Raw genomic sequence first — 12,208 nt, 5'->3', positions numbered from 1 at the left:
GAATAAGCAATCTAATTAAAATGTCCATACTGCCTAAACAATAGAATCAAGGCAATCCTATCAAAATACCAATGACATTCTTTATACAATTGGAAAAACTTGTAAAATTCATATGGAATCACAAAAGACCTAGAATTGTCAAAAGGAATCTGAACAAGAAAAACAAGCAGGAGGCATCACAATACCTACCTATTTTCACTTGGCAAGTGTCTTATCAGGTAAGGTGCTAGGCTTTTTTAACTGCAAGGTACATTAAAAATGTTAGATTAAAAAACTAGAAAGAAAAAAAAGTGAGGGATAGGAAAATAGGAGGGAGGAGAAAGGTAACATCACATGTTCTTAGAAGTAGACCTTTAAATTACATCTGCTAAAGTAATTGCAAATTATAACTAAATAATTTAAAATGTACTTCACATGGCCTGCTATACTTAGGTATGTTCCTTTGACAATGTACTAGGAATACCTTCATTTATCTACATAAAAATGACAAAAATAAACAAATGTCATGTTTACATAATATTCTTGTTGGAGATGATCTCACTCTAATATTCAATGTTTTCTCACATCCAGTCTAATGTTCATGTGTTTCCTCAATAAAAACTTGTTGAGTAGCAATTGTACTCCAGGCACATGTGTTATTTTAGAGACAGGTACTAAAAGAGCTCCAACTCCGCTGTTCTAGACTGTATTCTAATTGAGGCATGTAAGTTTAACAAGCAAAGCAGAAATACCAACAATACTGGTTATGCGTAGCACTAAGAGGAAACGTAAGACAGGACAAAAGAGATAGAAAATGCCATAGTTGTGTGGGAAAGAATTACTGTTTCCTAGAGGATTTGTATGTAAAGCAAGTGCAAGGAAAATAACACAGAATGAAGAGTGATCCCAGCAAGAGACATGAGAAACTGCAAATCCTGAGATAAGCTGTCCCTGTGCTGTGATCACATGTCAGCTATTGGACCAGTGTGCGTGAGCTAGGATAAGCCGGAGAATGAGTGTTCCGGAACGGGCCAGAGGGTTAGGGCGGCACGTGATGGGTGAATTTCTAGACGTACAGTAAGCACACTGGTTTTATTTTAACCTGAGTAAAACAAGGAGCCAGTGGAGAACACTGAGTGGACTAGAAATAAGAATTGAGTCTCTCTCTTTTCTTTCTCTTTTCTTCCCTTCCTTCCTTCCCTCCCTCTTTCTTTCCCTCCCTCCTTCAATCCCTTCCTCTCTCCGTCTTTTTTTCTCTATTTTTTCCTCTTTCTTCCTTCCTCTCCTCTCCTTCCTTTTCCTTTCCAATTCCTTAAGTGAATATAGGAAAAATAGGAGTTTAAGTGTACAGAAACGCATTAAGGCATCAGGTTAAGACGATGAAGTGGGAAAGAACAACTACAAAGGCAATGGCAGAAAACCATGAAAGTACAACATCCTGGAAACCAAATAAAGACTGTAATTCAAGGAAAAGGAATAATCAACTACTGAAGACTCCCAAATAATAAGTAGAGTATTGATTGAAGAGTATAGGCATTATTGGTAAATTACCAAAACAGAAATGTGTTCTGGCATTTGGAATGTAAAAACGTAGTTGGAGTGGGCTTAGGAAGCGAGGAAAATTTGGAAAATGAATATTTTCACATTCAAAGGAATTTGTTACAAAGATAAGCAAACAACAGAGGCAGTATCTGGAAAGGATCATCAGAGACACTGGAAATGTCAGATATTTGTTCACAGTTGAAGCACTTTTCTGACTGCACATAAAATAGTATGAATGTTTGAGTCAGCTGTTTTAACTGGGCACTTTGCTGTTGCCCATTTATCTCTCAAGTAGATATTCTTGTGACAGTCTGTTCTCCCTTGTGGTGTTTCTGTTTCTGGTTTTGAGTTCTCATCCATATGCTAAATGTGTCTGCTGTTTCCAATAGAACAATGACAATGCTGCATCATTTTACACTGAGCACTGTAACTTCACTATAATTCTCCCTGAAAAGAATTTTGCAACTTAATGAGATCATCATAACATTTTTCAAATGCTTTTCTTTTTTTCTGCTATGACGTGTTTATGAATAAATTATACTTTTTATTGATGTGAAGTTCATTTCCAACTCATACTTTTGTAAGGATGGATTACATTAAATAAAACTGAGGGCTAATGTGATTTGAACCTGGTGCTTTCTATGTGGCATGGCCCTCTAACGCTCAGCACTTCTCTCTTGTGAGCCACCCTATTAATCATTTTTCCATTCAGTTCCCTCCAACCCCTCCCCCTTTCTACCTAATTTGCATTAATCTCCAGGTTTTTGGGTAGTCAGTTACCACATTTTGTTGCTATGTAAAATACCCCCAACTTACTACTTTAAAGTAGCAATTATTTAATTTCCCTCATTTTTTATTTAGCTTTGAAATATCATAGTGCCTTTGCTGGGTGCTATCAAAAGCTTCTGTGAGTCTAATTTGGATTTGAAATCTTGTTTATTTTTATTAATGTAATTTCAGTTATTATTTTTAATTAAATTATTATTTAAGAACATAAGTTTAAAGTTTAAGTAGCTATAGTAATATTATTTATATGAATTATACCTCAAAAGTGGTTCTAAGTGTTTGATATGTAGTGAGTCATTTATTTCTCTAAGGATTTCTATGAAATATAAACTTTTGATACATCTATATTATTCATTATTAAGCTGAGGCAGAAGTAACTTTCCAAGATCACAAAATCAGGGTGAATGTACAGTTTGTTTAAAATCAATGCATGCTAATGATTTTCTTTATACCCAATCATATAAATTACTGTAAGATTTATTTATGATATTTTTATGCTGCTCATATTATTAAATTAATCTGAGTATCCAAATAATTAGTGATTTCTGAAAGACATTTCAACATCTTAACATGTAAATTTATATATTTTTACTCTGGTCTACAAAATGTGGTAAGCATAAGTATGATTTGCCTGTAGCAATGAAAAGAAGGGAGAAAGAAAGGAAAAGCAAAAAAAAGGAAAGAATTAGGATCCTGGCATGATGGCCTAGCAGCTAAAGTCCTCACCTTGAAGGCATCAGGATCTCATACAGGCCCTGGTTCTAATCCTGGCAGCTCCACTTCCCATCCAGCTCCCTGCTTGTGGCCTGGGAAAGCAGTCGAGGACAGCCCAAAGCCTTGGGACCCTACACACATGTGGGAGACCAGGAAGAAGCTCCTGGCTCCTGGCTTCGGATTAGCTCAGCTCCAGCCATTGCGGCTGCTTGGGGAGTGAACTACCAGATGGAAGATCTTCCTCTCTGTATATTTATATAGCCTTTACTTAGTAGGTTGTTTAAGCAATGCAGAAATTATTTAAAATATATGGGAGGATGTGCATGTGTTAAATGCAATTAGTATGTCATTTTTCATAAGAAATTTATACATTTGTATCTGTTAGATTCTACAGAGTGTCCTGGAAGCAATTTCCAGTGGGTATCAAAAGATGGTTGCACATTTCATTTTTCACTTGAAAATTTACTGTGTGTAATAAAAATGATAATTTTACAGTTAATTTGTGCTGCATGAAGTTATTTTACTTAGTACTATGTGTATTTTGCTAATATAATCTGAAATTCATATATTGTCATATAGATTACATTTTCTCATTCAATTTTGTTTTCATCCAAAATTTTATTTCAATTAATAAAAATTTTTTTGTGATGTTCTTACTTGCACTCAACTAAAGTATTTTTGCTCATAATGTTACTTCTGTTTTTTTTCTTATCATTTTTCACATGTTTCTTACTAAAGATACATGAGTAGAATTTGGATTAAAAGGGTAATTCTATCTGTTCTATTTTCCATATAAAGAATTAATTTTTTTAGGTTCTGAGTCACTTCATGAAGAGATTTTTCTTCAATCTTTGTTGTTGTCGTTTATTGATTTAACAGGCAATGATTTCTCCTTTATTAGTTTACCTCCTGAATGTATGTTTGAGAGCCAGTTTGGCCTCTGCTTAGGTGAAGAATCAGGGAGTCAACCCAAGATGGCTGGCAAGTACGCGCATAGCTGACCTGTCATTTATTGCTTCCTAAAGTCTGCATCGGCAAGAGCAAAGGGGACATTAAAACTCTGGCACTCAACATGGGGTGGGACACTACAATTTTACATACTATCGTAAAAGTGTTACTCTCTCCCTAATTTTACTTGAAGTATTAGTAAGTCAAAGCTAACTGCAAAATGAACACTGCAGATCCTGGCCTCAATGACAGTGAAAGTGATTGTTGGTGGTTTCCATAAAGCTCCGCAGAAAAGGCAGGTGACATGTGCCATTCTGTCCCCTCTTACCTGTCCCTTCTTGCTATAATCCTGATCATGGATAAAACCTTAATCTTCCGACCAATTATTTCCAGTTTGTGTGCATCTTTGTAAAATGAGTTTCTTGAAGGTACTATATATTGGGCCCTGGTTTTTATTCGTTCAGCCAAACTAAGTCTTAGTGAATTTAACTCACTTGCATTCAAGCTTAGTTTGTATAAATAAGAACTAAGACTTATAAATTTGTTGTTTGGATAATGATCCTACCTTATCTTCAAGTAAACTTGGTGCTCATAGGCATTTCATGCTTTCTTCATTAAAAGACACCTTTTAGAATTACTAAGTTGATCTGGTGGTAGTGAATACTCTTTTTTGGAAATACTGTATTTCTCCTTCACTCTTTTTTAATGTATTTATTTTTATGGCAAAGGCAAATATACAAAGAGAAGGAGAAACAGGAGAGGAAGATCTTCTATCCACTAGTTTACTCCTTAAGGAACTGCAACATCCAGACTGAGCCGATCTGAAGTCAGGAGCCAGGAGATTTTTTTAGTTCTCCCATGCAGGTACAGGGTGTCAAGGCTTTGGGCCATCCTCGACTGCTTTCCCAGGCCACAAGCAGGGAGCTGAATGGGAAGTGAGGCTGCCGGGATTAGAACCAGGTGCCCATATCGCATCTCAGTGCTTGTCAATAGGCAATGAACCACAGTGCCTGCCCCCATTTCTCTTTCACTTTTAAAGGATGGTTTCATTTGATATACTATGTTCGGTTGGAATGGTTTTTTTGTTTTGTTTTGTTCTGTTCTTTGTTTGCTTGTTTGTTTTGTTTTGTTTTTATTTTAATATCTTAAATGTATAATCAGTGCCAGCACCGTGACTCAACAGGCTAACCCTTTACCTTTAAGTGCTGTCATTCCATATGGGTGATGATTCATGTCCAACCTGTTCCATGTCCCATCCAGCTCCCAGCTTATGGCCTGGGAAAGCAGTGAAGGGTGGCCTGGTTCCTTGGGACCCTGTGCTCACATGGGGGACCTGAAGGATTCTCCAGGCATTTGGTCTCTCAACTGTGGCTTTGCAGCGCCTTGGGGTGTGGACCATCAGATGGAAGCTCTTCCCTACCCTTCACTATCTCTCCCCTTCTCTGTATATTTGCCATTCCAATAAAAATTAATACATCTAATAAAAAGATTTTGAAGCTATAACCTTATTCTCTTCTAGCCTATAGGGTTTCCACTAAGAAGTCTAATAATGTAATTGATTTTTCTTTATATTTAGCATGATGATTTTTCTTGCTGCCTTTAGGATTCTCTTCTTTTGACAATCTGACAATAATACTCCTTGAAGATTTTTATTGGTTGAGTCTCCAAGGGGTTCTTCAGAGTCTTGTATATGGATATCCATATCTGTTTCAAGATCTGGACAATTTTAACTGTTATTTGATTTTGCAGGTTTTGAACTCATTTTCTCCCTTGCTCTCCTTTAGAAATACCCATAACACAGATAGTTCATCATTTAGTGGTATCCAATTTGTCCAGAAGAGTTTCTTCATTCTTTTTGTTTTTCCTTTACTTTTTCTGATTTTGTTACTTCTACATTTTGCCCATGAGGTCAGAAAACATTTCTTCTTCTTGGCATATCTTACAGTTAAAGTCATCAATCATGTTTTTCTAAATTTCACTGACTGATAATCCCATCTCCAAAATTTCTATTTGGTTCTTTTTTATAAATCCTTTCTCCTTAGTAATATTTTAATTTGTGTTTTACTGATTTCCTCAATTGTTCCATGTGCTTATCTGCAGTCTTGTGCATATTATTGAACTTCATTAAAATCATTATTTTGAACTTTATGCTTGTCATTTTGTAAACTCCCTTCAGTTCATGATCTAATTCTGGAATGTTATTGTGTTCTTTTGGAGGTATCATGTTACCTTACTCCTTTGTTTCTCCAGTGTTTCTTCATTTCTATCTGCCCATCTGTTGCAATCATCCTTTCTTCTTCATGGAGTAGAGGTTAGTGGAAAAGAGTCTTTGGCTGAGCTGGAATGCAAGATGTTACTTGCCTTGTTGCTTTGGCTTTGGCTCTAAGTGGGCCTGGGGTTATAGTCTCTGAATGATTTATTTTTCTTTGATCAGTGTCACTCGTATTCACAGGTAACACAGTCCTCTGGTCTGCTGGATTTTGTAAGGAGAGAATTGTGTCTTTGAGATGAGTAAAGTTAATGTCAGTCTCCCTGGTAGATGCGATAGCCAGGACTTTGTTCTTGGTGCTGGGAGAAGCAAGGATGCCTACCTTTTCTCCTAATGGCAGGAAGGCTGAGTGATGCTGAGGATTGTGGAATCAATTACTATGGCTCTGGGACTGTGAGATATGGATGGATCTTCTGAGGCCATGTTAGATTGAAAGAGGTACATGGCTTGTAATACCAGTGTCCCTAGTCCTAGAACTAGGAGACATGATTTAGATCCGGTTACAACCCCAGAGTTTGACTGCAACGTATACAGCATGCTTGATTCTGGAACGTTTATGTCCAAAAATGTGGAATGTATGTCGGTGCATGGTCACCAGGTGCATCCCAGGGGCACCTAGAAATTTGTAATAAACTCCTACATTGATAGTGCTGCAGAGTATAGTTGAGTTCAGAGCTTATACAAGGGGGAGCAGACTTTTTTAACATGCTGCTTCCAGAAGCTGTGGTGGATCTTCCTGGCTCACACTGAGTGCATAAGTATGGCTCTGGAGTTCACATCGCCAGCACTCCCACAGTTACAGGATGTGGAGGATTGATCCACATATTGTCATTTGACTGTGATGCTGGTGGAAACAGAACAGAGACACACTGTGTTGCTTTTTGCTGCCAAGTGTGGTGCTGTGTATGTGGAAGAGGGCGGGAAGGAGAGAAATGTGGTTTTTCTGCTCCTACCCAGCAGTTCTGAGACCCCAGTGCACACTCCAGAAAGAATGAAAAGTTAGTGAGTGACTCTGGGATTCCCATCTCAGCTGAAACCGCAAGCAGTTGAGCACACGGTGATTTCTTCCTACCTTGTAGGGGTCGGATGGTAACTAACAGCCAGCAACTGTTTGTACGGCCCTTAATGGTGCCAGTTTTCTTCTGATGTCCCATAGAGTGTTCATGGTCTATCTACACCCCTGCTTCTTTGCTGAAAATTCCTGTCAGATCTCTGAAAGTACACTCTTTGCTCTTTTCATATCCCAGAACATCTTATTATAATTATACTCATTCAGCTATCTTGGGTTTCCATTTTCCCCTGTTGGGAGATTCAGCTTAATTTTAATTTTTCTACCTGGGAAATGGTCTCCTTGACTCATTAAATGTCCCCAAATGTCACCATCTGATATGACAGGTCGTATATTCAGAATTACAGATCACCAACATCTGCTCCTACCATGTACAAAGCTACTAAAGGTCTGAGGCCCTGCAATGATGGGATTTTGCAGTGATGTAGTAAAATCTACTCAGAGCATGATTGCTCTTTGGGAAATAGTAGGCCAAAGGTAAGCTCTGAAGAACTTCTACTCCTTAAACCTATGATAGGCTTTAACAAGAGATATTTTGGGGTGTGTATAACATGAGGGTATAAAATCTTTCCCACTTAGAGTAGATGCATACACACTGAAGCACAGGGTCAGATGGTGGGATCGGGGAGAGGGTGGGAGAACAGAATCCTCCAAGCTCACATTTGTACACCAAGGCCTTCATTGGCAAGGAGCAGCTAGCAGAGCCGGTAGTAGTGGGCCAGGTGCTGGCAGAATCTTGGCTTTAAGGAAGTTGGCAGCAGTCTCAGGTGCCTGAAGAAATAAGTACCAGGGGGATGTTATTGTCCTTTTCCAGGGGAGGAAAAGAAAAAAGACAGCAAATACAGGGAACTTCCATGTGTAATTCTAACTCAGCCGCTCCTCTTAATACACACGCACACACACACACAAAAAAAAACGTATGTTAACGAGGGGAAGAGACATTCAGAAATGTGTTTCAAATGCTTCAGCTACTGGCATAACCTTTTATGAAAGTGAATGGTGGCTGAGATCCATTGTAAACAGAGTTAAACATTAACCTGATGTCTTATTTCTTAAATCTGCATCTCGATATTGAATTTGGTGTTTTCTATTCTAGCCCATGCCACTGGCTTGGCTTCGTTCCAAATCGTGTTTCTTGTGGATACTTATCTGTCTCAGACCTATCTGCTGTATAAACTTAGCATATTCAGTCCTCAAATTTACCAGCTGGAGCACTATTAAAACACTCGCCAGAGTACAAATCTAAGTTTCTCTAACCTCTGGATAGAATTATAGAGTTTCTACATTGTCCTCCATAGCACATTCTCAAATCAAATGATTCTACCACCTAATTCTTCTGATCCACCTAACACCATTTTCTGCCACTGATCCACATTTTCCCTTTAATTGACATGACTCCCCTGAAGTGATCCTTCCGCTATTCTATAGCTCCATTACCCTGCAGAATAGCCATGTTCATCTCTGCCTTTGAACTTCCAGGAAGGTTTTTCCAGGCACCTTTGCTTGAGCAGAGTCAGGATTTCCGTCCTGTCTAATCTCCAGCACATAAAATTTGATTTTTTGAAATTTGATTTACATGCTTCCTCATAAAAGAGTTAGCCTGATATGAGGAGGGATTTAGTTGTTTTGATCTGTATAACATATCTTAATAAACTGTTTAGGCAAGTGGTAAGCACTCAATATTCTTTACTCCTTAATAATGTCTCATATTGTTTCTAATATTTTTCAAAACTGACTTAAATAACGCATAAGCCTAGATATGATTTCATTTGTTGACTTGGTCACTGAAGTGAGACAGTCTGTTGCGCTCTGGAGCTGACATGCAAATCTTTTGAATTGAGTGTGGTTTCTTATTTCCCATAGGTAGGTCCTAGTAGAAAATAAAAATCTACATCTACAATTAATTGAGAAGAAAAGTGGTACTCTTGTTCCCTTAAGTAATATTTAGTTGCTTGCTGGATTAATAATCCATTAGATGATAATGCTATCTACTTCTTTTAAAGTGATTTTTCTAATTTTAAGTAAATTGGGATCTGAAATGTGCATCAGGACTTGAAATGTATTAATTTGAAGAGGATTTAAATAGATCTGACACGTCAAAAATCCTTTCTGGTAGATTTTTTGCAGAACAAAAAATATTAGTGTGGAATGGAGAATTATTGAATCCCATGCAAGGGATGTTGAGATGTGCAAAGCAGGTGTGTTCACTTGCCAGCTGCCATGAGCACGCATGTCTTGTTCAATCATCCCTAAAATTTAGAGCCAACATTATCTCGTCTATTGACAACATACTGAAATCTCAAAACTACCTTGTGTCTTAGTCTCTCTCTACATATTTTTTAAAGATTTATTTATTTTTATTGGAAACTCAGATATGCATAGAGGAGGAGAGACAGAGAGGAAGATGTTCCGTCTGATGATTCACTCCCCAAGTGACCGCAATGGCCAGTGCTGCACCGATCCGAAGCCAGAAGCCAGGAGCCAGGAGCCTCCTCCAGATCTCCCACATGGGTGCAGGGTCCCAAGGCTTTGGGCCGTCCTCGATCACTTTCCCGGGCCACAAATAGGGAGCTGGATGAGAAATGGAGCTGCCAGGATTAGAACCGGTGTCCATATGGGATCCCGGTGTGTTCAGGGTGAGGACTTTAGCCACTAGGCCATGCCACAGGGCCCCTTAGTCTATAATTTTAAGTTCAAATATTTACTCTTTGATACAGCTTAATTGCTATCTTTAAGAAGTAATTTTGGGCTATCATTGTGGTACAGCCTGTTAAGATACCACTTGCAAAACCAGTATGATATATTCAAGCACCGGTTCGATTTCTGACCTGTCAGTCTCCAAACCTGCTTCCTGATAAAGTGTCTGGGAACGCACGGGGTGTGTCCGCAGCGTGTGGCTCATGTCGCCCATATGGGACATTCAGAAGGACCTCCAGTTCCCTAGCTTCATCCCAAACAAGACCCACGGGCTGCGGCCATCTGGGGAGTAAATTACTGGATGGAAGACCAATTTCTCTCTGTGTTACCTTCTCCTTCTGTCGCTCTGCCTTTTAAGTAAAAACAAAACAAAAGGAAACTTTAAAAAACTGAAGAGAAAGCATTCACTAAAATGTATTAGTAGTCATTTTCAGTTTTACTTAATATTCATCCTAGTACTCACTTCTTTATTTCCAAATACTTTTGTACTTTGTACCGAATCACTTTATTTATATCTGTTCCAAAACTCACCGATGTGGAAAGTACAATTAAAAATTAAAACGCTAAGAAATGGAGGCATACAGGGAGAGAAGGTAGAAAATAAAACGCAGCCAGATGGAGATGAACACATACAGTGTAGGCCATGATGTCACTCACAATTGCAAAGTTGAGACTAGGCAGGTCACAGATCCGCTTTGAATCTTTCCGGCAGGCAATTTGAAAAGAAAGTACAATTTGTTCACATTATAAATTGTGCGATGTTTCTTCTGACAGGAAGGTAAGAAAATTACAAGTGTTCAACAAAATCCAGGTGAAAGGGTCTTCCTAGGTAATCTTCCACGGGACCTTGAAAGGCCATGAACAGCTTCTGCAGCATTTGCAAGTATACATAGGACAGTGTTGTTAGGATCTATTCCCTGGAATGCTTCTCAATAAAGTGTACTGTCATCATGGTGGGAGTAATACGCGCACACACACAGCCTACAGTAAGTAAACGCAGCTCCACTTGGCTTTAAAATAATGATGAGTCTTAGAGTAAATGACAAGGAAAGAGGGTGGGAATGGTGATGTGAAGAGATAGAGAAGCAGAGTGAGAGAGAAATCCTACAGAAAGTTTATCCGAAGATACATTAAAGAGAGTGTTAAGTACCTTTAGTTCTAAATACTATCAGTTAGTTTCAAAAAGACCACTTGGAATTTTAAGTCCAAAGTGCACCATCTGGTGGTGGTAGAAATAATTTCATTCTGCGGCAATTATCCAACAACTTTGCCTGAAAATTTACAACTGAGAGATACTCATAAATTTAGAAAGGACGTTGGAATGTAGCTGTGCTACTAGAAAGGAACGGAGACATATAATTTAGATCTTGTAAAAGTGGGATTTGTATTGACATTTTCTGACCACTAAGAAGCCAAATAAGGAGTGTGGTATGACTGGAATGCTGTCAGTTCCAGTCTAAAGCCCAGAGAGGCCCATAGGTTACAAATATTCTCTTCAAGACCTAATGAGTCTCTTGTAATACAGATAAGTGAGTCTGACCCCTTAGAGACACTGCCAGTAAATCAATTGCAGAATGCCACTTTAAACCACCTGAAGCAGGGTCCATGAGTTTTATCCCACAACAACTATGTACAGAGTTTATCAAATGATTTCTACTCTTTGATGAAGAATCTCCAGAGATTGTAAAGCACCAATGACCCGATGATCTCTCAGGAAAACTTGTTAAAGATGTTAGCTTTGTCAAGAGGTACAATTGAAAAGAATACTCTAATAAATAACTCACTCACAAAAGGCATCCAATCTTAAGTATCGCTTGATTCATTCTCAGAACATCTGGTTGAAAAATAAACAGCAACCTGATTAAGATGAGGTGACTTGTTCCGTAGCCAGTCATGAAGTATAGTAAAGTATTATAAATAGAGACCTCAATTGTCCAAGCATTGGTTAGCAGTCATGTTGACAGATAGTTATACAAAATAATAATGCTCATTTAAAATATATTTAAACTTAATTTTAATAGCAAGATTATTTCAGAGGTCTCCCTTAGATAACTCTTGTGGTAACAGGATGTTTCCATACATTTATAAAATACTAACTATCATTCTATCCTGTAAGGTGACAAAATTCATTATTATCCATCCCTTAGAAAATCTTGTTAGAGAACATCTTGGCAGGTGCTGACCCTTGAGGCAATATTGAGCCT

This window comes from Ochotona curzoniae, unplaced genomic scaffold (assembly GCF_017591425.1).
Source record: "Ochotona curzoniae isolate NIBS_2020 unplaced genomic scaffold, NIBS_Ocur_1.0 contig_3819, whole genome shotgun sequence".
NCBI lineage: Eukaryota > Metazoa > Chordata > Mammalia > Lagomorpha > Ochotonidae > Ochotona > Ochotona curzoniae.
The sequence above is the reverse complement of the archived record's forward strand: the minus strand, read 5'-3'. Positions refer to the sequence as shown.